This window comes from Theropithecus gelada, chromosome 6 (genome assembly GCF_003255815.1).
Source record: "Theropithecus gelada isolate Dixy chromosome 6, Tgel_1.0, whole genome shotgun sequence".
Classification (NCBI taxonomy): Eukaryota; Metazoa; Chordata; class Mammalia; order Primates; family Cercopithecidae; genus Theropithecus; species Theropithecus gelada.
This window is the reverse complement of record NC_037673.1, coordinates 159,804,971-159,831,931: the sequence shown is the minus strand read 5'-3', so window position 1 is coordinate 159,831,931 and position 26,961 is coordinate 159,804,971. Positions and strand designations below refer to the sequence as shown.

General features: G+C 43.0%; 1 pseudogene across 1 annotated transcript; it reads right to left on the bottom strand.

Annotated features, from left to right (window-relative positions):
• Positions 1-16,793: 16,793 nt before the first annotated feature.
• On the bottom strand, positions 16,794-17,497 carry LOC112626402 (annotated as a pseudogene). Its single transcript, XR_003119882.1, has one exon. The product of XR_003119882.1 is annotated as a 40S ribosomal protein S8 pseudogene (transcript).
• Positions 17,498-26,961: the final 9,464 nt, after the last annotated feature.

Below are 26,961 nucleotides of genomic sequence, written 5' to 3'. Positions count from 1 at the left end.
CATGAAGAGTACATAATCCTACTTATGTAACCCATCGTGTTTGCAAAATCTGCACTGCAGTTTTTTGGGAGGGAATGAGATGTTTGGAAATAAAATCTGCTGTGCAGGAGTGGAAAATTTATCCACTTTCCACATTATTTTTGTTGCCTGTATTTTTATTTTGCATTCTCAAGAAGTATGTATCCTTGCTTGAATGTTTTGCCTTTGCTGCACATGTCAGGAATGCAGAATTGGTGAATTCTGTTGCAAGATCTATTCATTGACCTTTATGTGATATGAAAGTTGTTTAACTCCTTCAGGATTATGATTTCTTATGTTTAGAGTCAACTGGCCTCGACTGGGGTAGAATGGGAAAGGTAGGCATAAGGAATGAATCCTCACATAGCCCTTAAAAGTGTGAGGGTCCATTGTTCACGTTGTAAATCTGCAAACAAAGTCAGTCATTATATCCATGTTCTGGATATCTTTTTTTTTTTTTTTTTTTTTTTTAAGACAGATGCTCACTCTGTTGCCCAGGCTAGAGAGCAGTGGCACAATCATAGCTCACTACAACTTTGAACTTCTGGGATCAAGTGATCCTCCCTCCTCAGCCACCCAAGTAGCTAGGACTACAGGCGTGCGCCACCATGACCGGCTGATTTTTAATTTTTTGTAGAGAGGGGTCTTGCTATCTTGAGCAGGATGTTTTTGAACTTCTGACCTCAAGCAGTCCTCCTGCCCGGGCATCCCAAAGTGTTGAGGTTACAGGCATGAGTCACTGCGCCTGGCCTGTTTGGTTTTATTTTTAATCAGCCCTATAATACTTTCATCCTGATTCTGATTTACAGCCCTGTTCCCTCACTGTTAGTAGGAACTGTCATTCCTTCATAACAAGTGATTCTGTTGGGACTGTAGATTATATTAACTCAGTTTTTGGACACTGGTCAGTAATATTACCCTATCAGCTGGTAACAATGATTGGACTAAGGGAGGGGACATGGACAAGTTAGCCAGTCAGAGGCTTTCCCTGGAATTTTAAATACCAATAAGGAGGGATTGGGGGAAAGAAACTTTCTCCCTTCCCTCCCCTCCCCTCCCCTCCCCCCCCCCTTCCCCTCCCCTCCCCTCCCTCCCCTCCCTCCCCTCTTCCCCCCTCCCCTCCCCTCCCTCCCCTCCCTTCCCTTCCTTCCTTTCTTTTCTTTTCTTTCTTTCTTTTTTTAGATGGAGTCTTGTGCTTGTTGCCCAGGCTGGAGTGCAGTGGTGTGGTCTCAGCTCACTGCAACCTCTGCCTCCTGGGTTCAAGTGATTCTCCAGCCTCAGCATCCCAAGTAGCTGAGACTACAGGTGCACGCCACTGCATCTAGCTAATTTCTGTATTTTTAGTAGAGACAGGGTTTCGCCATGTTGGCCAGGCTTGTCTTGAACTCCTGACCTGGGTGATCTGGCCAATTCGGCCTCCCAAAGTGCTGGGATTACAGGCATGAGCCACTGCGCCCAGCCAAAGCTAGTATTTTCAGTGCAGTTACTCTTCTTTCCCACTACCACCGGAGATTTGGCTTCTCAGTTTATTCTTGGACCTGTCCATAATTTGGGGGATCTTTAGACAGTATCTGGGACTCTCCAAACCTCTCTGAAAAAGAGAAGTTCTTTAAGCTTGTGCTATACACTGCCTGAGGTTTTTCTTGTTTTCTATTTATCCTTTTATTTTATTTTATTTTATTTTATTTTTTTGAGATGAGACTCCCTCTGTCGCCCAGGCTAGAGTGCAGTGGTGCGATCTTGGCTCACTGCAACCTCCGCCTCTTGGGTTCAAGCAATTCTCCTGTCTTAGCCTCCTGAGTAGCTGGGACTACAGGCACCCGCCACCATGCCTGGCTAATTTTTGTATTTTTAGCGGAAACAGGGTTTCACTATATTGATCAGGCTGGTCTTGAACTCCTGACCTCAAGTGATCCTCCTGCCTTGGCCTCCAAAAGTGTTGGGATTACAGGTGTGAGCCATTGCACCCGGCCTATTTATCCTTTAAGACCAGCTGAGATACCACTGTCTTTGTGAATTCTTCTCTAATTTGTTTAGTTAACAATGGGTCTCGGCCGGGCGCGGTGGCTCAAGCCTGTAATCCCAGCACTTTGGGAGGCCGAGATGGGTGGATCACGAGGTCAGGAGATCGAGACCATCCTGGCTAACACGGTGAAACCCCGTCTCTACTAAGAAATACAAAAAATAGCCGGGCGAGGTGGCAGCGCCTGTAGTCCCAGCTACTCCGGAGGCTGAGGCCGGAGAATGGCGTGAACCCGGGAGGCGGAGCTTGCAGTGAGCTGAGATCCGGCCATTGCACTCCAGCCTGGGCGACAGCGCGAGACTCCGTCTCAAAAAAAAAAAAAAAAAAAAAAAATGGGTCTCCACCTGTGTCCTACATAGCCCTGTATCTTAATGACACCAATTCCATTCTGTCTTCCATTGTCGGTTCCAGTGTTGTGTAATAATTCACCCAAAATTAATGGGTTAAGACAACTACTATTTTATTATAGCTCATCATCTTCTTGGTTAAAGGTTTGAATAGAACTTAGCTGGGGGCTTGCTCCTCTTCACCTCTTATTTAATGGTCACTCCATGGTATTTAGCTGGTCTGGTCTAAAAAGTCCAAGACAGCTTCACTCACCTGCCTGACTCCTTAGAAGGGTCGCTGTTGCTGGTGGATCCTCTCTGTCCTTTTGGGTTTTGTTCTCTTTCCTTTTGGGTTCATGCCTTAAACAATTTCTATCCTGTTATTTTAGCAGGGTTTCTGGAGGGAGCATGTGTTCAATCTAGTATTTTTACCCGGAAGTCCCCAAAACCTAGTTTATAAAGTGCTTTCACATTTAGTTTCTATTTTCTCTTTACAAGAGCCTTATGAGTATCACGCCTCCATCTTTTAAGACAGAAAAACTGAAACAGACACGTGTTTTGGCAGTCAAGCCTTTGGATTGCAAGGAAAAAAACTCACTCAAGCCAGTGAAGGTATATGTGATACTCTAATTTAAAAAAATGTTCTCATCAGCCACCAGGCTCACACTTGTGGTCTTTGAGGGTTGCTCTGGGTGCACCATCTAGATTTTCCTGGTTTTTGGAGTCCAGGTGTTCATTGGCATTCTCAGATAAAATACAAGATGCCCAATTATATTTGCATTTCAGACATATAACTAATAATTTTTTTAGTAAAGATATGTTTCAGCTATTTAATGGAATACTGTACTTATACTAAAAAGTCATTGTTTACCTGAAATTCAAATATAATTGGGCCTCCAGAATATTTATTTGCCAAAGTTGGTAACCCTAGTCTACCTAGGTCAATAAAGGGTTCATGAGTATGAGGAATGGTTGAGTTTTATGAGAATAGTTAAGAAAACACTCTTTGGCGTAAGCTACGGACTATTTCTAAACCTGGAATCATTGTTCAACAAAATCCTAAAGAAAGGGGAATGTTGTTCCTTGTTTATTATTATTTTTTTTAAACCTTTTTATCTTTCCCTTTATTTCTTACCACACATAAGCTAATTTGAGTAATTTTCAAGCTATCTTTCAGCAACACGTCGTTGTCATATAGTCAAAATAATAGCTATCTTTTTTTAGATCTTACTTCATGCCAGGCATATTGCTAAATGCTTTAGATGTATTATCTCATCTAATTCTCATATGAACAGTAGGTAATAGTGGCACACTCTTATTTTACAAGTGCATGGGGAGAAGCGGCAGTTGATAAAACTTAAATGAGTTGCTTAAGGCTGGTTACTAAGTGATTGAGTGGACAGTGGAACAGTAGTGCTCTAGTTTTTTCCTGAAAGCAGAGTTTTGTTGAAAAAGAAAAGCTGTGAAATTAGTTCATTACATTTTTTTTTTTTTTTTCTTTTGAGACGGAGTCTTGCTCTGTCACCCAGGCTGGAGAGCAATGGCGTGGTCTTAGCTCACTTCAACCTTCGCCTCCTGGGTTCAAGCGATCCTCCTGCCTCAGCCTCCTGAGTAGCTAGGATTACAGGCACCTGCTACCATGTCCAGCAATTTTTTTAATTTTTAGTAGAGATGGGGTTTCACCATGTTGGCCAGGCTGGTCGCGAACTCCTGACCTCAGGTGATCCCCCCACCTTGGCTCACCAAAGTGCTGGGATTACAGGCATGAACCACTGCACCTGGCTAGTTCATTGCATTTTTTTGTGTGTGTGAATAAGTTGGTAAATTTTCTTTTTCCATTGCTTTTGGAATTTTATGTGGTTTTGGCCACAGAGGGAATCCAGGTCTCCGAGTTTCTTGTTGTTTGTGCCTTCATGACATCATGCGAACTCTCCTTTTCTCTTTGTTGCTCATTTTTATAGGCCTGCTGGACAAATTCAAATTCCAAAACAGAAGATAGCCAACAAACCCAGAAGATATTGACTCTTTATATTCATGCTTTCACAGAACAATGATGAGTGGTACTATTCTGCAGGATAAAATTTGAAAGAACTCACTACATTCATTGTTCAAAGCAATTGATTCACCCTTGAGAAAGCAGGCCGGTAGTTGAAGTGTGTTTACACAGTGACTCAGCCTCAGCCCAGAATTAGGTAACAGGTCTTTATTATCTTTACTTTCTTTCTTAGAAAAAAAAATTGACTAAATTTTTACAGTGGAATGACTGCAGCATTTGGAGGTCTGTGTAAAAATTTCAAATATTGTTGTTCAGCATTTTTGAAGAGCCCCATTATGATTTAGTCCCCAATTCAGTTTTCTCACCACAAGAAAAAAGATGCAGTTTTCTTTTCTTACTTAAATCTATCAACGAGGTAACTCTCTGAGTCGTGTGTGTGTGTGTGTGTGTGTTGTGTGTGCTATTGTGTATGTGTGTTGTGTGTGTTTATACCGATCAATTCAAAAGATACTAATAGGGCCTACTGAAGGTAATATTTTGCTAGCCACATTTCTTTCCCCAAATCTTTTTTTTTAAATTTAATTTAATTTTATTTTAAATTCTGGGGTACATGTACGTGATGTGCAAGTTTGTTACACAGGTAAATGTGTGCCACAGAGGTTTGCTGCACCTATCAACCGATCACCTATGTGTTAAGCCCAGCATGCATTAGCTATTTTTCCTGATGCTCTGCCTCCCACTGCACCCCGTGACAGGCCCCAGTATGTGTTGTTCACCTGCCTGTGTCCCTGGGGTCTTTCCCCAAATTTTTAACAAGTAGCTTTTCTACGGTTTGAAGCTGTGATTGAAAATGGGGGAATAGAAGCTAGGAAGTATTTAAACAAAGGACATTAAAGTATGTCCAAATGAGTGGGAAACTGGGCCTCTTTATAATAGGCATGCTATGTCTTCTTGTGTGGAATAAACACAGCTATTCTGAATGCATCTCTGCTTTCAGAGACACACTGCAAAAATGCTAAGGATAGCTCAGCCTCTGGTACTAATCCCTTTTGTGACTTTGAGCAATTCCTGTAGCATCACTAGCTTTCAGTTTTTCCAAAGACGACAGATTAGTTCAGTGTTTCCTGACTTCAGTTATATACATATCTTTCATTTTTTGGTCATATCCCATTATTATAGATGTGGCTTAATATTTGTTTATTTCTAAGCTAATATTTTTTTAAAAGGCTCTCTCTCATTCTCTTTCCTTTTAACTGAGGTAAGTATATGAGGAATGCATGCCAGTGGTGAAGGCAATGGCCAGGAGAGAATAAGGTGCAGTCTGTAGAGAGGCCAGGACAGAGGATGCGGTTCTCAGGCTGGGGGTTCAGAAAAAAAGAGGGAAAGAGTTTGTGGGAACAGGGGAGGGGCAGACAGAGCTGCGCTTTCTGGCACTTCTTTTGAAAAAGAGTTTGGGCCCAGGGATGGAAGGGATGAAATCTAGAGAGTGGGAGGATCTGAGAATAAAGAGGGTGCTAAACTGAAGGGTTGCCAGGAGGGACTTAGGGAAGAGGAATCTAGGAACCAGGGCTGGTGCCTGCTCCCTGGGAAAACAGTGCTTTCCCTCAGCCTCCTCTTTTCCTAAACACCAACCTGATGGCACATCCGGCCACAGCCCTGTGCCTTCTTCCCGCCCGCAGTGTCTCTGAGCTCCCACGTGCTACAACCCCTCCTTACGGAAGGCTGTGGCTTGGGAATCTCAGCCCAGGAGGAGATCTGAGAAGGTGAAGGGTAGAGGAGTTTAAGGGGGACCTAGAGGTGAGAACTCAGGTTTCTGGAATAAATTTCAACTCTAAAGAATGCTTCCAGTTCTACTATTCTATTTCTCCACAAACTGTTGCCAGTCACTGAAGGGGAAAAAGTTTGTTAATGAGAAAGGCCAACCTGGAGGCTCCTTGTTTCATACCCTTCATTTTATAAACTTTCAAATCAGTAGGTGGGAAAAAAGACTTGCATATCTTTATTTTTGGCAGTTTTCTTTATCACAATTATTTTAAGTAACCTAGTTTTCTTTTCATTGTGCTCTTACTTTCAAGTGACTGGAAATCAGGTTATAGAATTAAAGACTGGCTCAAATAGAATTTGAGGTTTGGGATAGAGTGTACTCAGGTCTTGGAATTAGAAGGCATGGATATCAGTTTTGGGGCTACCACTTGCAGTGACCTGGTTAAGCTATTGGATGTCTCCGAATCCAATGTATAATCATCATAAAAAATGCCAATATTGATAATAATACCAAATTATTGCTGAAAAGGGAAAGAAAAGATTAAGATGTCTATGACAATATTTTGTTAAGAAGAAGGCACTTATAGAAAGCTTTATTTTGTGCTAGACATTGAAGTGGTTATTAATTAGGTCTTTCTCCAAGGGCAAAACAGAATTTTGGTAGTTATTTTATTTGCGTGGTCAATGCCTACTCTCACACTGTGGATTTGAATTACAAATCTCATTTAGTAATCTTCCCCTAACAAATGAATTCAAAGATTGTCAAATATCTACTCACTTTGTACTTTGTTATTAAGAAATTCTGGTATCTGAGTCTTCTAATATTCCACCAACATTCAAATAATCTACTGCTACAGGAACTACTAGTGAATTAACAAATACCTATTGAGTGTTGCCCCTTGGTAGAGCATTTTGATTAAATGGAACATATGTTGGCCTGAAGTGGAGCACTTCACACAGCCTTGCAGCACAGCCCCAGGAACATCATTTCTAGGCACCGAATGCCATGATGTTGCTTGAAGATACACAGTGTGGTGGCCTGCTGAAGGCTGAAGTATATATTTTTTTGGTTGAGCAATTAAAGTATAAAAAAATTTCAAGCTGTGTCCCAAAGGGCTTTTGAAAGTGATAATGATAGCTTGTATTGGGAAGTTTATTTCAAGGAAAGTTTACACATTTAAATGCAAGATTATCTAGTAGGAATTTTATACTCTGATGTGAAATTCATGAAGAAATTCAAAAGCAATGCTTTGTTTCAAATTCATCAGACCTCTAATTTCCTCAACACAATAAATAGTTTTACCTTGAAAGGGCTTAAATAAAAGGCAATTGCCTAAACTTTCTCAAAATTCTAAATCCAAATGTGATTATGTTCTTCCTAAGTCGGAGCAAGAAAACAGAGATACTTCTAACAAGTTAAAAACTTCAGCATCAAATTCTATTCTCTTCCAGATCTGACATCTTTTAATGTGTACAGTTATTGACAGGTTAGTTCATTATTTGCAATTAAGCGGGAAAAGTACTCATATTGAGTAATTGAGTCAGATAATTGCAATTTTATTTTTTAAGTTAATTACACAAATATTTTAGGTTTAAATCTATTTAGAGTTGAGGTTAATTACATTTGCCATATCCCAATACAAATATTTAATTACTTTACTGATTGCAAGTTATATTTCCTCCCGTGTTTAAAAACAGTGACTTCTAGTTTAATAATCAGCTTAAGTAAAAAGGACAACACCAGATACTAACAATAGCTGTGCATTATAAAAATAGTTTAAGAATCAAATTATGCCAGTGGTATGTTAGCAATTGAATTAAGTAAAATTATCAAGAGAAAGAGTATAGAAACATTACTCTTAAGGAGTGATTTGTTTGACTACATTGGAAAAGTTCCTAGGAACTGATGAAGTATAGAATGGAATTGTGGCAAAAAAGGGTAGCAAGAGAATGAAAAAATAAAAACAAAACAGAAAAACTGTATTAGTTTGTTTTCACATTGCTGATAAAGACATACCTGAGACTTGGTAATTTATAAGGAAAAAGAGGTTTAATGGACTCACAGTTTCACATCTGGGGAGGCCTCACAATCATGGTGGAAGGTGAAAGGCATGTCTTACATGGCAGCAGGCAAGAGAGAGAATGAGAACCAAGCGAAAGGGGTTTCCCCTTATAAAACCATCAGATCTTATAAGACTTATTTACTACCATGAGAACAATATGGAGGAAACCGCCTCCATGATTCAACTGCTCCCCACTGGGTCCCTCCCACAACACATGGGAATTATGGGAACTACAATTCAAGATGAGATTTGGGTGGGGACACAGCCAAATCATATAAAAAACCAAACCCAATAATGGATTATCCCGATAGCTTCACTTCACCTCTGTGTGTTTGGAAAATGGGGTATAATGGCTAGTTTAATTCACTGCCAAATATCTGATTCACAAGGTTAAGGACACTATACATCATCAGTATAACTGGTTGAAAAGTAGAAATCCTCCAAATTGTTTCTTTTAATTTATTCAGTACCAGATATGTGTTTTAGAGAATCTTTGAGATGTAACAGAGTAAGCAGTCTATTCACTGTAGTAAATTAAGCTATTGTCTGGCGACCTGAGTCATGCAGACAATCAGAATTAGATAACTATTAGCAGGTAAGAATTTCTAGGCATTATAGGTTCACTCTGACTAGAATACAATAAATTGAAGCAGTTTTCTCATATACTGTTGTTCATGGAATTAATTGGTTTTGAATATTTCTGACCTTGTATAATTGCTGTGGTCAAATATTAAATATAGTCATTACAGGTAATGAAGCTGTTTTAAAAAATTATTTTGAAAATGAATACTTACATATTCAAAGGATTATTATGGCCATAAAAAGCTATTCCCTTATCTAATAATCTGTCGTTAAGTAAAACAGCTCTAGAAATGTGCTGGAAAAGACTTTGGTGATCCAATAATTTAACTTTCTTAGTTAACCTATAAGGAAAACAAGGTATGCAGAGACATAGTGGCCAAGATCACCCAGAATGATAATTCAAACCCAGTTCTTCTCTTCTGAAATTGCCTTCAATAACACACAGGAAAACTGCTTATTATAGTAGGGACAGGCATTGTTTTTGACCAAAATAGAATAACACATTTTAATCACCACCTAACTCATGAGACATGCTTCCAAATGATTTGAGGCTTAAATTATTTGTTATTATGGAAATTTTCAAACATTACAGAAGTAAAGAGAAAAAGAAAGTGAACCTTAATATACATGTTTTACAGTTTCCACACTATAAATATTTTGTTTGCTTTATTTTTCATCTCCACTACAACTACCATTGCTACTATTGCTGGTGGTAGTGTTAAATTTTGCTGGTATATTTTATATTTTAGAGTCCCTAATATCCTGTCATCTGACTTATGTTACTAGTTTATTATGCATCCCTGACATATAAGGACATTTTAAAAAACACAATCACACTGCCGTTACCTTACTAGCAAAATGAACAATACTGTCTTAACATTATTTTATACCCAGTTCATATTCCATTTCTTTAATTACTTCAAAAACACTTTTTGAAAGTTACGTTTGTTTGAATCAGTGTCCAAACAAGGTGTTCACATTGCATTTGGCATTTATATTCTTAACCCTTTTAATCTATAAGTCTCTTTTAATTTTGTTATCTTTTCTCATTTATTTTGTCAATGTTATTGACAAATCTATTTATACATTTATAAGGTACAGTGTCATGTTACGATATCTGTATACCACGTGGCATGATTAAATCAAGCTAATCAACATATTCATCACCTTGCTTACCTATCCTTTTTTTATGGTGAGACATTTGAAATGTACTCTCTTAGTAATTTTGAAATATATAATACATTATTTTTTATTTATTTATTTATTTATTTATTTATTTTTATTTATTTATTTTTTTTGAGACGGAGTCTCGCTCTGCCGCCCAGGCTGGAGTGCAGTGGCACAATCTCGGCTCACTGCAAGCTCCGCCTCCCGGGTTCACGCCGTTCTCCTGCCTCAGCCTCCCGAGTAGCTGGGACTACAGGCGCCCTCCACCGCGCCTGGCTAGTTTTTTTGTATTTTTAGTAGAGACGGGATTTCACCGTGGTCTCGATCTCCTGACCTTGTGATCCACCCACCTCAGCCTCCCAAAGTGCTGGGATTACAGGCGTGAGCCACCGCGCCCAGCTAATACATTATTATTGATTATAGTTACTCTGCTGTGCAACAGATCTTGCAACCTATTTCTCTTCCCTATCTAAAAGTTTGTACCCTTTGATCAACAATTCTCCATTTTCTCCCTCACCAACTTGCTACACCCCCTTCCCCTGCCCCCTTTCACCCTCTGCCAACCTCTGGTAAGCATCATCCTACTCTGTGCTTCTATGAATTCAGCTATTTAAGATTCCCCATCTAAGTTGATCATGTGATATTTGTTTTCTGTGCGTAGCTTATTTCACTTGGCTTAATGTCCCCTGAATTCGTTCATGTTGTCACAGATGACAGCATTTTCGTTTTTTAAGGCTGAATGGTATTCCGTTGTGTACATATGCCTGATTTTCTGTATCCATTCATTTGTTAATGGACACTTAGGCTGATTCCCTGTCTTGGCTATTGTGAGTAATGTGTTAGACTGTTTTGCATGTCTTTTGTTTCTTTCTTCCTCTCTTGCTGTCTTTGCGGTTTTGCGACAGGCCAGGTCTCACTACAACACAGAACTCCATAACAACTGTTTCAGCACTGACTGAGTGACTAAGTTAAATATTAGAAGCTGAAAGGGCCAGTGCCCTGATACAAAGGCTGGAATGTAATAGAAGCTCACTAAGAGTTTTGCCTAGGCCTTTTCTGGGCCTTAAAGGATGACAAAATAAAGCAATTCTTAACAGGATCTGTTTAAGATTCAACAAGTTTTATTGGCAGTCTGTAGAAACTCCCCAAACCTCCATGATTTAGCAGGAGACAAGATAAGGGTAATCACGTCAGCACTCGGACCCATTTAGTAAATATACTGAGTAAATTTACCCATCAGGAAATTTGCTGAGGCTCCAGAGGAAGGTCTTCAGGACTCAGATCTTAGTTATAGATTAAAAGAAGTTAATCACTTATGTCTTTAGATGAATCCACGCTTACACGTGGACATACAGCTTAGGAGGTATATAAGCTCTGGAAGACTTTGTAATTTTGAGTTGGTCTGGTGATATTTTCCAGGCCTTGTCCCTATAACCAGTTACAGAAATAAAACTCTTCCTCCTCAGTTCATCTGCATCTCGTTATTGGGCCACAAGAAATAGCAGCCTGACCCTCAGTTTGGTTCAGGAACAGTTTTATGGTTTTCTGTGGTGGTATGCTTTCAATTTCAATCCTTTCTTTTTGTATTTTGCACAACTACTACAGGTTTTTGCTTTGTGGCTACCATGAGGTTTACATAAAACGTCTTATCCTTATAACAGGCTACTTTAGGCTGATAACAACTTAACTTTACTCACATACAGAAATTCTACACTTATACGCTCCCCTCCCATTTTTTATAATTTTGATATCAAGATTTACCTTTGTTTGATAAATTGTATTCTTGAATCATTTATTGTAGATACAGTTGTTTTTAATACTTTTGTCTTTTAACTCACATAGTAGGGATACAAATGCTTTCCACATCACTGTAACAGTATTTGAGAATACTGAATATGACTATGTATTACTTATATTATTGAATTTTTTTACTTTTGTGTGTCTTTTTGTTATTAATTAGCTTTTATTTCAGCCTAAAAGGTATTTTAGCAATTCCTATAGCACAGGCCTCATGATGATGAACTGTGTTAGGTTTTGTTTTCCTGGGAAAGATTTTATTTATCACTCAATTCTGGATAGTTTTGCTGGTTAAAATATCCTTGATTGGCAGTTGTTTTCCCTAGCACTTTGGATGTATCTCTCCATTCTTCTCTGGCCTGCAAAGTTTTTGCTGAGAAATCTGCTGAAAGGTGTCTTAGACCTTTTTGAATATGATATGCTTCTTATCTTTTGCTGCTTTCTGTATTCTTTGTCTTACATTTTTAAAAATTTGATTACAATGTGCTGTGGTGAACTCCTCCTAGGTTTGAATTTGGTTGGTGATCTGAGCTCCCTGTACCTGGATATTGCTGTATTGCCCCAGATTTGGGAAAATTTCAGCCATTATTTACTTAAATATGGTTTGTAGGTTTTTTTTCTCTCTGTCTTCTCCTCAATTTCTATTATGTGAAAGTTAGTTCCCTTAATGGTGTCTCATGATTACCATGGGCCCTCTTTATTTTTTTCATTCTTTTTTCTTTTTGCTATTCTAGTTGAATAATTTCAGATGTCCTATTTTTTAGCTCACTCATTGTTTCTTCTATTTGATCACTCTGCTGTTGAAGGTTTCTATGGAAAATTTTCCATTTAGTTATTGTATTTTTTATCTCTAGGTTTTCTATTTTTTGTTATAGTTCTTTGTCAGACTCATTTTTTATGCATTGAGTTTTCCAAATTTCATTTAGTTTTCTATTAATATTTTTTGGAGTTCCCTGAACTTTAAAAGGATTATTCTAAATTCTTTGTCAATCATTATATAGCTTTTCTTTTCTTCTGGGTCAATTATTGAAGTTTATTAGTTTCTTTTGGTGGTATCATATTTCCTTGATTTATAATAATCTTGGTGTTCTTACATTGATGCCTATACACTTGAGGAGATAGCTACTTTTTCCAGCCTTTGCAGGCATGCTTTGGTGGTGGTAGATCTTTACTATTTAGTCTGGCCTAGAATCCTGGATGGGCGAGCTGGTAGCAAACCTGGAAAGGCAGGTTTTGGTATCAGGCTCTCTAGATGGGCTAGGTGGCTTCCTGCTCTCTGCGGTCAAATGGGTAGTGTTGGCTGTGCTCCATGGTCTTGTGAGACCACTGGATGGATGCTGCCATCAGGCAGAGTTTTGCAATCATCTTTGGTCAGGCAGGATTACAGGTTTCTTCCCTGGTTGGACAGTACTGTTGTTTTGAATCTAGTTGGGCGGGTTTGGATGCTGGGTTCCCAGGCTGGATGAGGCCTCTGAGGTTGCTGCTTGGCCACGTGAGTTGGGTAGGGCCAGAGGCTATGCTCCACAGATATATATGTATGTAGGCTTGCCTCCTGGCCTAGGTCAGGCTTTAGCAGAGCACTGAGACTTGCGTTTGAAGTTGGGCAGGGTCAGGTGGGTACTCACTAACCTGCAGTTGCCGCCTGTCCTGGTCTTAGTTGGATCATCTCTTAGCTGCTGGGGTTCAGAGGGACCAGATGCTCCTTCTGCAGGTAACTGCTAACCTATAGTTGCCTCCTGACCTGGGGAGGACCTTTTATCTTGGGTTTTCTCAGTTGTGCAGTTGAAGGGGATGTCTCTGCTTCACTCTGGAGTTCTGGGATATTCATAAAGGTATTTTTGCCCTTGGATAGTTGCAAGTTGGGCATCTGTGGAGGAGGGAGTGGAGCCAGAGAACTCCTTTCTGCCGTCTTGCTGATGCCACTCTCACCCATTTAAAATTTTTGTTAAAGAACATCATCTATTGAATACACCAAGCTTATTGTCCTTCAGGATGCGCTGCGTCCTAGATATGACTGATTGGTTTCTTCTAGTGTTGTGTTGTTTAACTTTTTTCTAGCCTTTATACATCTTGTAAATGGGAAGTTAGAACTCTGAAGCCTTGATTAAACTCAGCTTTCTTTCTTTTTTTAAAAAACAAATGCTTTGTACTTTTTATTGCATCACATAAGGTGAAACATAATTTTGGATGTTCCACTTTCAAATGCAGTCAGCATGATTTCTTCTTTTTAACGTTTCTCATCAAATTTTACCTGATGGTTTTAGCATCTATGATGATTATTGTCTTGACCCATTATTTTATTAGGGATTGCAAATGGTGATTTTCTTATTTTATCATTCTTTTTGCATTTATTTGCTAGAAATGTTCTGCATACAAGACCTTTTCCTCAGCAACAGTTGGTTATACTGAAATATAACTTATGCAGAAAAGTGGAATTAAATGCTCAATACATTCCATATATTTGTTGTTTTTTATAGCAATGGCTTGATGACCCAGCAAATTCTGGTGATGACCAATGGGTTTTTAAAAATATTTTTAAAAATATCTGCTATATTTCAATCAGATACTATTATTATTATTTTTTTTGCTCCTCAAATTTGGCTCACTGTAGTCTATTAGGAGACTCTCCAACTTGGCTCTTAAGTACTTTTGACATCTTTTTCTTTGGCCTCACATAAACAATACATGAAAGAAGAGATGAAATTTGTGTCTCAGACGTTCAAAGAAAATGTGTTCTTGGCTCGGAAGACAATTTATAAAGAGGATTAAAAAACACTAAGAAAACAATGTTGAAAAAACTGTTCAAAGTTTCTCCTCTGAAGTAGATGATGGTCATTTATGTACTGCATTCTAGATATGGCTGATATGTATATATATTCTTAAAAACCCAACAATGTCACATTATTTTACAGGCATACCTTAAATGTCGTCTTAATTTTAAACCAACTGACACAGAAATTCATAATATTATGGTCCTATTTATTAATCATCCTGTATTAATCATACTGTACTGCTTATTAATCATCCTTTTTATGTGCTGAGGATCCAGAGATGAAAAACAAGACAAAAGAGTTGTACTGACTCAAAAAGTTGGCAATATAGTTTAGGTTCCAGAGGAAAACCAATTTGGCTTCTGTAAAGAAAAGCAGAGCACACTGATAAGGAGCTCAGGTTTTGGATTCAGAGGAATATGGATCCTGACTCCTCCAAATCCTGGCTCTGAAGCCTTTCAAAGTCAGCTAACATTTTCAGGTTTCAGTTTCCTCATCTGTGAAACAGTGTAATACTACTGATTTCATAGCGCAGGGATAAATACGTAATAAAATACTTGTTTTTTTTGTGTGTTTTTCTTGAGACGGAGTCTCTCTCTGTCGCCCGGGCTGGAGTGCAGTGGCCGGATCTCAGCTCACTGCAAGGTCCGCCTCCCGGGTTTACGCCATTCTCCTGCCTCAGCCTCCCGAGTAGCTGGGACTACAGGCGCCCGCCACCTCGCCCGGCTAGCTTTTTGTATTTTTTAGAGACGGGGTTTCACCATGTTAGCTAGGATGATCTCGATCTCCTGACCTCGTGATCCGCCTGTCTTGGCCTTCCAAAGTGCTGGGATTACAGGCTTGAGCCACCGCGCCCGGCCCGTAATAAAATACTTGTAAAGCATTCAGCACAGGACATAGAGTAGTGACTGGTGAGAACAGCATTTGGTAAAGATGTCTGACTAGGGTTGACAGGGGCAGGGAGGGAAGCTCACCATGGTGGAGGTGAGATATTCGAAGGAACAATCTGCTGGCTTTTCAAGTCATTAATTTGTGTCACACCTTAGGATTCTTTGTAACATTTCTGAATGAAAAGGGGCTTTGGAGGCCATCTATCTAACTGCCCCCCCCCCCCCACCCAATTTTCTACTTAGGAAAATCAAGGCCCAATAAAGTTAAATGGCTCACATGCATATCACTACCATGCAACCACTAATGACAGAACTCAGAACAAGCAGTATTTGTCCAACAGAAATATAATACAAACTACAGATGTGATTTTCAATTTTCTAGTAATCCTTTGTATATTTCATGTTTACAGCACATTTTAATTTAGACTAACAACATTGTAGATACTCAGTAAGCACATGTGACAAATGACTAGTATTTTGGACAATACAGATCTGTTTTAGTCCATATAATGTTGCTATAAAGGAATATCTGGGGCTGGGCAATTCACAAAGAAAAGAGGTTTATTTGGCTTACAGTTCTGCAGGCTATACAAGAAGCATGGCACTGACATCTGCTTCTGTTGAGGGCCTCAGTCTGCTTCCACTCTTGGTAGAAGGTGAAGGGGCGCCCTTGTAAGAAAAGATCACAGAGGTCACATGACAAGAGAGGAAGCAAGAGAGAGGAGAGGTGCCAGGCTCTTTTTAACAACCAGCTCTGGGGGAGCTAATAGAGAAAAAACTCACTCACCCCCAAGGGAGGGTGTCAACACACGAGTGTTTCACCCCCATGACCTAAACACCTCCCATTAGGATCCACCTCCAACATTGGGGATCAAGTTTCAATATGAGGTTTGAAGGGGTGAAACATCCAAACTCTAGAAAAATCCAAAGTTCAGTTCTCCTAATTCCTGAGCATATGGTTTCTTTGCTTCTCCACATGACTTTCTTGTTGTTTTCCATATCAGAAATAATTGTCTTACAACATACATGGGCCATTAAACATAATTTTTCATCTTGGAAAAAATGTCACTTGTGGTCCTGATGCATTTAGGGGAAGAAATTGTTTTAGGTAAGCCTTCCCTGGAGACCTACCACTTCTGGAAACTCTACCAGTGGTTTGTCAATAAACAATTTCAAATGAGAACACATTATTAGACACAAGGTGCTAATTGCAATCATAGAAATTTATATTTCTTTTCTTTTTTTTCCAGACAGGGTCTGACTCTGTCACCCAGACAGGAGTAGAGTGTTGCAATCTTGGCTCACTGCAACCTCCACCTTTTGGGCTCAAGCAATCCTCCCACCTCAGGCTCCAGCGTGGTGTGGATTACAGTCAGGAGCCACCATGTCTGGCTAATTTTCGTATTTTTTTTTTTTTTTGTGGGAACAGAACAATAAACACCTTTATTACACGGGTGAAGACAAAACGAGGATTTATTTGCCTTTCTGGGCCTTGATTTTCCTAAGATAGAACTCCAACTCTTTGCCCTATAGCACATAGCCATCTGCTGGGCCATGCTGTCCCGGCCTGGAAGCAATGCACGCAAGAAGCTTGCCCTGCTGGAACTGCTCCTCCAGGAGACTGCTGATTTTGGCATTCTTTTTCCTTTCATCATATTTCTTCTGAATTTTTTTAGATTGTTTTTTGTTTAAAATCTCTTCTTTCTCAGGAGTCAGCTTGGCTCCCTTCTTGAGGCCCAGGGGCAGTGTGTACTGGGACTCGTACCACTGTCGGTACCGTGTGCTGTCGATGAGCACGATGCAGTTCTTCACCAGGGTCTTGGTACGGACCAGCTCATTAATAGATGCATTGTAGACAACATCGATGATCCTTGTTTTACGAGTACAACACTCTGAGCCCCAGGAGAAATTCCCTACATCCAGCCTCAGGGCACGGTATTTCTTGTTACCTCCCTGCACACGGACTGTGTGGATGCGGCGGGGGCCAATCTTGGTGTTGGCAGCCGGGCGCCCCAACTCATACTTCCGCTTCTTGTGTTAGGGCTTTCTCTTGCCCCCGGTTTTACCACGCTTGTGCCAGTTGTCCCGAGAGATACCCATCACTTGGCGCTGGCTGGAAAGAGCAATTTTTGTATTTTATTAGAGATAGAGTTTCACTATGTTGGCCAGGCTGTTCTCGAACTCCTGGCCTCAAGTGATCTGCCCTCATTGGCCTCCAAAAGTGCTGGGATTACAGGCATGAGCCAACACGCACAACCAAGATTTCTATTTCTTTGATAATAAGTTTTTGCCTAAAAGTTTTATCAGAAAGTACATTATTAGTCATGGTCAAATTGTTGGCCCATCTCTAGCAGAGGCACAAGTTTTGACAACATGCATTAACTTCTCTCCTGCCTTTCTTGTTTCTTTCCTATTTTAATTTCCCTTTAGCTTTTAGAAAATAGTATCATTTTAAAAATAAAATTATATGTATACCTGGCTTTAAGAATCAATAATTTCTTAAGATTTATTTTAAAGACTGTTGTACCTAGTCCGTTTATTCCCCAAAGAAGACCACCAGAGACTGCAGTCAAAGCCAAGCGGCAAGGATCTTTATTGCAGGTTCGAACCTGGACCTCCAGCCGAACGTCGGGCGAGAGCCCAGAGGAGGGTCAGGAACTTTTATAGTCAGCAGTAAACAAGTACAGAGTCATAGGGGTCTTTTTGAATGATGCAGGCTTGGGATTGGTTGATATTTGAACAGTGCGAGTTGGCTGTTCTTGACTGGTTCCCGCCATCTCCCGCCATCCGTGCTATTTCAGTTACTCTTCTGACATGTTTATGACCTCTGGCAGGGATTTTCCTAACCGGTTTGTCCCGGCTTCAGTTCCGGGAGCCAACTGTATTGTTCCTCCTACATCTCCCCCTCTCACAGGAAACTGAGGAGTCCAACCTTGGATTCCTAGGGGGTCATTTCTATTTCTTCTGTACCGTGGGGGTCAAGGGGTTGGTACTGAGTGCGGAGGACCATAAGCTGAATAGTGTCAAACCTTTCTCTGACAAATGTTAATATTTTGTTAACAATACAAGGCCCTATGGTCAATAGGAGTAGGAGGGTTACGAGTGGCCCGATGAAGGGGGCCAGGAGGGAAAGCATGGAGGAGTTCCACCAGCTATTGGCGGCTGAGGCAAACTGTTGCTTCCTCATTTCTAGACTTAGTTTGCGTAGCTGCTGGACCCGGCTTTCTACTAGCCCAGATTCATTTATGTAAAAACAACATTCCTCTTTAAGGAACATGCACGTACCTCCTTTTTCTGTGGTGAGTAGGTCTAAGGCCCTCCTATTTTGTAGAGTCACTTGAGCTAGAGAAGTGAGCTGTCTCTGGAGGGATGCGAGAGATTCAGCTGATGCTTCCATTGCCACGGAAAACTGCTGGAACAGCTTGTTGCTTTCTACTACTGTATGACCTAAAGCCCCTCCTGCCAACCCAGCTGCTATGAGGAATGTGGTGAGAGAAATCCCAGCGACGAGGGGGAGAAATACTGCTCGCTCATGTCTAGGGGTTTCTTCGGAGGTTGTGCCTGTCCAGCCGAGGAATTCGGCAGGGGTCAATAGAGTTAGCCTAGGGACCAGGGTGACGGGGAGACATATCCGTCCACCATCTTGAGGCTGCACAGATAAGTTTTTAAACAGGGTACCATTGCACCAGAAGAATATGCCAGGTGGAGCATGTAGCGGGGCTCTAGGAAAAATGGTGGTGTGGTTACAAAGGCTAGAGTTGCTAGTTGAATAGCAATAGGGAAACTTTTCTTGGCTGGGATTACGATACAAGAGGACATTAGAGACAGGTGATAAGTTCTGAGGGCCTACCGTTTGATTACTAGGCGGGCCAGACAGAGGTACGGCAGTTAATGGCGGTCGCCCTAGGGCTGCACACATAAAGCAGGAGGACAGATCACTTAGGCCTGTAAGATTGGCAATAGCTAACCCCTCCCTCATTAGGGCTAACCATGAAAAGGGACGGAGCTTTTCTTCCTGTTGGTGGATGTTTCCATGGACTAGGGACTGAACTTGGACTAGGCTATGCCACAGATACAAGTGGCTACTGGGCCAGGTACTGGTTGAAGAATACTACACCCCTCCATGTTGTGGGGTTGTCCACCGAGAGTCCCAAGGGTCTTTAACTATCCAGGTGTAGGTGCCCGCCCTTTGGTAGAAATTCCACCCGGTTTCTGTCCATTGCCTGACTGAGTGGGTTTTGCAATAGCTATAGGGGCACCCTGCACCCATCCGCTTCCAATACTTTTGGCAGTTATATTGGGTCTGATCAAACTCAAAACATATGGTGGGCAATGCTGGCTGAGCAATCTGAAACCCTGTAAAGTTTAGTTGAATCGCGGCATTGCACCCTGACGGGGGGCAGTCTGCGCTGGCCAGCAGTTTTCCTGCCCGGGGAATCTCTCCCGGATGGGTCTGGTTCTCATAGAGCCAGAACCGCCAGACAAAAGGGTTCATGGCAACATTTGCAGTGAGTAGGGGTAGCAAGGAGGGTAAGTACAAGGTCATAAAGAGAATTAACATAGTTACAGTGGCCTACGGCGCCGATGCAATGCCAGTTTTAGGGGGTTGTCTTTAGATCGATCTATGGTCCAGGCGCCTGGATCCTCTGGCGCTTCTAAGTCTTGCGGTGCCCCCGAGTTCTGTCCGAGGAGGTCTGCAGTCGGGTCTATCAGCTTGACGTGGGAGTGGTGGATCCACGGCGCGACGCCTTCTACCTTGAGAGCGGTGGGGGTGGTCAGGATCACCTGGAATGGTCCTTTCCACCGTGGCTCTAGGTTCTCTTGTTGGTGTCGCTTGACCAGGACCCAGTCTCCTGGCTGATAAGGATGAGGCACCGGTGAGGGTCTGGACTCGTACAATTCTTGCAGCCTAGGCCACACTTCTTCCTGAACTTTCTGTAAAGCTTGCAGGGAAAACAAAAGCTCAGAGACACTTTCAGATTCCGGCTTTAGCAAGTTATCTTTTAAACTGGGAACTATAGGCAGGGCATGGCCAAACATAATCTCATATGGGGTAAGTTTTAATCTATAGGGGGTATTACGGGCCCTAAACAGAGTGTAGGGGAGTAGGATTACCCAATTAGCGCCAGTCTCCATGGTCATTTTAGTCAAGGTCTCTTTCAGAGTCTGATTCATCCTTTCTACCTGTCCTGAACTTTGGGGTCGGTAAGCACAATGCAATTTCCATTCAGCCCCAAGGGTGGAAGCCAAGCCGTGACTTACCTTAGCGACAAACGCTGGTCCATTGTCAGACCCTATCTGAGCTGGAAAGCCATACCTGGGGAGAATTTCTTCCAAAATTTTTTTAGCGACAACTTGTGCAGTTTCTCCTTTAGTTGGGAATGCCTCAGTCCAACCTGAAAAGGTATCTATGAAGACCAGTAAGTACCTGTAGCCATATTTACCTGGCTTAACTTCAGTGAAGTCTACTTCCCAGTAGACTCCAGGCCTGGTTCCCCTCAACCTTGCCCCGACTGCTTGGGACTGACTACGGGCATTGTTGAGAAGACAGACTTTACAGTTTGCAGCTATATTACTGGCCTTCTCAGTCACATGTCTGATTTTAAGCTTGGTTTTTCTGATTAAGTCTAACATTCTTTGGGCCCCTAGGTGCGTGGATCGGTGGATGCGTTCCAGTACCTGTTGTCCTAGCTTCTCAGGCAGGATGAGGTTGTCATGTGTGTCTGTCCACCATCCATTTTGAATCTGTTTTAGTGAGAGTTTGTCTATCCACTGTAGGTCTTCTTCTGAGTATTCAGGGTTATAAGGTAGGTCCCTGGGACCCGGGTCGGGGAGTTGTAGTGCAAGGAGCCAGTTTAAAGCTTTTGCTACGTCTCTGGCAGTGGAATCCACTAAGTTATTGCCCCTGGCGACTGGGGTGACTGGTTTCTGGTGTCCTGGGCAATGTACGATAGCTAGTTTCTTTGGCTTCCACAATGCGGCTAGCAGGTCAAGGATTTCTTCCTTGTTTTTAATGTCCTTTCCTTCTGCTATAAGCAGCCCCCGCTCCCTGTAGATGGCCCCGTGTATGTGTGCAGTTGCAAAAGCATACCGGCTGTCAGTATAAACTGTCAGCTTGTGACCTGCCCCTAAAATAAGAGCCTGGGTGAGTGCTATGAGTTTGGCTCTTTGGGCTGATGTCCCGGGGGGCAGTGGTTCGGCCCAGATTACCTCGGTCTCTGAGGTTACTGCCGCTCCTGCATATCTTTGTCCGTGGTGAACGAAACTGCTTCCATCAGTGAACCAAACAAGGTCCGCGTCTGGCAGAGGGAGGTCCTGCAGATCCTCCCTGACTCCGTGCACCTGGGCTAAGATTTCTGAGCAGTCATGGAGGGGGGCGTCTAGGTCTGGGGTTGGTAGCAGGGACGCGGGGTTCAAGGTTGTCGGAGGCAGGAACGTTATCCTGAGGGGATTCAGCAGCAGCCCTTGGTAATGGGTGAGCCGTGCATTGCTGATCCAATGGTCGGGCGGCTGCCTGAGAACCCCTTCAATGGCATGGGGTGTGGTGACCCGTAGCTCTTGCCCCATGACGAGTTTGTCTGCATCCTGCACCATCAGGGCAGTTGCTGCAATAATTCGGAGGCAGGGGGGCCATCCTGCAGCTACTGAGTCTAACTTTTTTGACAAATAAGTGACTGGCCTCCGCCAAGGGCCTAAATGCTGAGTCAATACCGCTTTAGCCACACCCTTACTCTCATCCACGTATAAGTGGAAGGGCTTGGTTATATCAGGGAGCCCCAGCGCGGGGGCTGATAGCAAGGCAGTTTTGATCTGTTGGAAGGCTAGCTCAGCCTCCTCCGTCCAATTAAAAGGCTGCTGCTCTTTTGTAGCTTGGTACAGGGGCTTGGCCATCTCTGCAAACCCAGGTATCCATAGCCTACAGAATCCTGCCGACCCCAGGAATTCCCTTACTTGTCTTGTTGACCGGGGTCTAGGGATGCGTAGGACTGTTTCTTTCCAGGCACTGGTTAGCCAATGTTGCCCCCCCTTTAGCATGTACCCCAGATAGGTTACCTCCGACTTGCAGATCTGGGCCTTTGTCGCCGAGGCTCGGTAGCCAAACTTCCCTAGGGTTTTCAGAAGGCTCTCGGTTCCCCACACACAGGCTTCCGGGGACTCGGCGGCTATTAAAAGATCATCAACATACTGCAAAAGAGTTATTTCCGAGTGTTGTCGCCTGTACTCACCCAGGTCTTCATGGAGGGCTTCGTCGAACAGGGTCGGCGAGTTCTTGAATCCTTGAGGCAGTCTAGTCCATGTTAGCTGGCCGTTTATACCCCTTTCAGGGTCCGTCCATTCGAATGCAAAGATTTCCTGACTCTTAGGAGCCAGGGGTAAGCTGAAAAATGCATCTTTGAGATCAAGGACAGTGTACCATTGCTTTCCTGGGTTTAAGCTGCTCAAGAGAGTGTATGGGTTGGGTACAGTAGAATGTATGTCCATGGTCCTCTTATTGACTTCTCTTAAATCTTGTACTGGTCTGTAGTCCCTGCTATTAGGTTTTCGGACAGGTAACGGGGGTGTTCCATGGTGAGTGGCAGACACGCAGAACTCCCTGGTCTAGGAGCTGGTGGATGTGGGGCATTATTCCTTCCCTTGCCTCTAGGGGCATTTGATACTGTCGGACCCGCACTGGGTCTGCCCCAAGCTTAAGTTCAACCAGTATGGCAGGATGGTGTTTTGCTAGTCCTAGGCCCCCAGTTTCTGCCCAAACCTCCGGGTAATGCTGGAGCCAGGAACAGACTTCTTGGTCAGGGGATACCGGATCCTGATGGAGCCTATATTCATCTTCTAGAGTAACAGTGAGGATGGATCTAGGTCTGTCCTGGAAGTCCGTTACCTTGGGGCCTCCTGGCTGAAAGTGGATTTGGGCCCCCAGTTTTGTCAATAGATCTCTTCCCAGCAAGGGGCAGGGGCTCTCAGGGATGACCAAGAAGGAGTGTGACACCTTGCCTGCCCCTAAATTCACAGTCCTCTGGGTTGTCCAGGGGCACTTCTTTACTCCTGTGGCTCCCTGTACCCATGATGAATTTTTAGATAGTTTTCCATAAGGTTTGGTCAGGACTGAATGCTGCGCCCCGGTGTCGACTAAAAATTGGACCGGGGACCCCTCCACTTGCAGAGTTACCCTAGGTTCGGGGAGGGGTTCTGAACCCTGTCTCTCCTAGTCAGAGTCCTGGGTAACTAGTATGGGGGTAGGCTTTTGCAACCTGGAGTCTGGCTGTCTATTTTTCTTTGGGCAGTCTTTGATCCAGTGACCGTGTTCCTTACAGTAAGCACACTGATCTTTTTCTAGTTTCTGTTTGGGGCCACGTGTCTGTTTTTTCGAGTTATTTCCTGCCTGAGGGAGGGCGGCCACTAGGATCTTAGTCATCTCTTTAGTTGCCCTTATCTGCCTTTCTTCTGGGGCTTCCCGGTTGTTGTACACTTTATTGGCAATGCAGAGGAGGTCCTGGACCTGTTTTCCTTCTAAATCCTCTAGCTTTTGTAGCTTTCTCTTAATATCTGGTGCTGCCTGGTTCACAAAAGACATCACTACTGCTGCCTGGTTCTCGGGTGCCTCTGGGTCCATAGGGGTGAACTGCCTAAAGGCTTCCATTAGTCTTTCTAAACATTCGGTGGGGCTTTCTATCTTCCCCTGCAATACTGAGTACACTTTAGCTAGATTTGTGGGTTTGCGGGCCGCTGCCTGGAGACCTGCCATTAGAATCTGGCGATAAATGAGTAGCAGTCCCCTACCTTCTGCTGTGTTGTAGTCCCATCGCGGTCTGGTCAGGGGGAAGGCGGCCTTAACAAGATCAGGATTAGCGCTTGGCTGGCTGTCATCACCAGGAACTAATTTTCTGGCCTCGACCTGTATTCTTTCCTGTTCGTCCGTGGTAAACAGAATCCGGAGGAGCTGCTGACAATCATCCCAAGTGGGCTGATGGGTAAACATAACACTGTCCAACAGGGATATTAAATCTTTTGGATTATCCGAGAACCTGGCATTTTGAGATTTCCAATTGTACAAATCACTGGTAGAAAAAGGCCAATACTGGAGTCGGGGAAGCCCAGTATCATCAGGGGGTCCTATTTCTTTAAGGGGTAGTGCTACGGTGGAATCAGGGGGCCGCAAGGTTGTCTCACGTTGGACACGTCCGCGCATTCGTCCCGCCGGTCCCCCCAGGCTGCTTTCGTTTTCCATTTCCGGCGGCTCTGCTGCTGCTTCTGGATTTTCGTGTTCCCTTGCGGGGGGCAGCCGGCGGGACTTGGAGGCAAGGACTGGGGTGTGGGTAAGGCGGGCGTTCTGGGGGTTCTAGTGAAAAGGGGTCTGGGCTATCAGGTAGCACGGGGGCTGGTGGTGCAGAAGGAACTTTTGGCTTCTGCGAGTGCTCTGTGGGCCGCGCGACCAATGCCTTACAAGGCTCGGGTGCCTGCACAAAGGGAACTAGCCAAGGCGGGGGATTTTCTACAAGATCCTGCCACACTAAGATGTAAGGAATTTGGTCAGGATGTCCCGAGCGTCCTGGCAGGAAGACTTTTGCCTTTACTTTAGCTATAATAGGGAGACAAAAAGTACCCTCCGGGGGTCACCCTACACCAAAGGTTGGCCATTCTGAGCGGCAGAAGGTCACCAACTTTCCTTTTCTAAGTTCTACACCGAGGCCGTGGCCCCTGGCCTTCATGTCTTTAAAATTATCTATAAGGAGGGAGAGCAGCGTGCTTTGGGCGCCACCCATCCTTGGGGTTTCTGGAACTAAGAGAAACAAAGATAGAGAGTTGAGAGATTGGTCGGAGACAGAAACAAATTCCGCTGTGCTTTCGTCCAGCGACTCCTGTAAAGTGAAAGTGATTAGCAACCAAATAATACTGAGTAACAGTCTCCAGCAACTCCTATAAAGTGAAAGTGATTAGCGACCAAATAACACTGAGTAACAGATCGCAAGCGCATCTCGAGTTGTTAGTCCCCGATCAGAGGCAGACGGGCCAACTGGATACAGAGGCCCCAGATGGGCGCCAGAGGATGTCTTCTACTGGCCCCCTAGGTGGCTGCCCAATAGCACGTCTGCCAGGACTTTGCCACCCTTAGTACAGTGCCCGCGGGATACAGACAGACAAAGACATAGCCAGCTTACTTACTGGGCAGCGATGATCCGTTGACCCGTGGTCTGGTGGGCTTGGGGGAATCCCGGACGAGCCCCCAGATGTTGTACCCAGTCCGTTTATTCCCCAAAGAAGACCACCAGAGACTGCAGTCAAAGCCAAGCGGCAAGGATCTTTATTGCAGGTTTGAACCTGGACCTCCGGCCGAACGTCGGGCGAGAGCCCAGAGGAGGGTCAGGAACTGTCTTTTATAGTCAGCAGTAAACAAGTACAGAGTCATAGGGGTCTTTTTGAACGACGCAGGCTTGGGATTGGTTGATATTTGAACAGTGCGAGTTGGCTGTTCCTGATTGGTTCCCGCCATCTCCCACCATCCGTGCTATTTCAGTTACTCTTCTGACATGTTTATGACCTCTGGCAGGGATTTTCCTAACCGGTTTGTCCCGGCTTCAGTTCCGGGAGCCAACTGTATTGTTCCTCCTACAAGACAGCAGCATCTTTATACCCTATTTTCTACTTTCCCCTATCTGTGATCCTCCAGCTGCAAAGACTGAACTCTTACAGCTATTTTTTCAGTTTAGGGCACACTTTTGAGACCTTTCCACTGTGGAAGAAGAGATTTAGCTTTCTCCCCCTCCACTTCCTGACCACCCCCTCCCTGCTTCCCCCTGAAATAAAAGCAATTTTATTATTCATCTAGTAGTCCAATAATACTTGTAATTACTGTCCTGTTCTCCTGCACCAACACCTCACACCCAGCAGAGTTATATCATAATTTTGCTCAGAAAATTCAGTGTTCAGCAATATAACTGATGTCTGTAAATACTATTCATGCCTTAGTCATGTGGTATACAGTAATTGTTTTTCTTTTATTGTACTTTTTGTTCCCTGTTGGAGTTAATAATTTTGTTTTGTTGTTTTATTTAGAGTTTTATGTAGATATCAACACCCAAACTCATTAACCTGAGAAGTGCAGCTTTATCTTTTGCCTGTAGGATGAGGAGATGAGAACTAGTTGAAGTGGGAGAGGTAGGAGGGAAAAGCATCTAGAAAGAGGGAAGGACATGTGCAAAGGCCCTGTGGCTAGGGGACAATGATAGATAAGGAACCACAAAGTGGCCAGTGTGAGTGCAACATGGAGAGAGAGGTAGAATAAACTGCTGGATTGGGAAGAAGGAGCCAGGTCATCCACATTTTGTAGGCAGTGTTGATGGTTTGGTCTTGATCTTAATTATAGTTAGAAGAAATTTATTTAAGCATTTCCAGCAGAGGAGGGAGAGCCAGATTGAAATCTTTCTCTCTATTTGCATTCCTTCATATTTTTTACAGTGATATTCTATTCTGTTTAAATTAGTCGGGATCATTTATTTTGTTTGCAATCAATAAACTTTAACTGGTTAAGGAGCTTTCTTGCATATGGATTTTGATGTCAATACTCA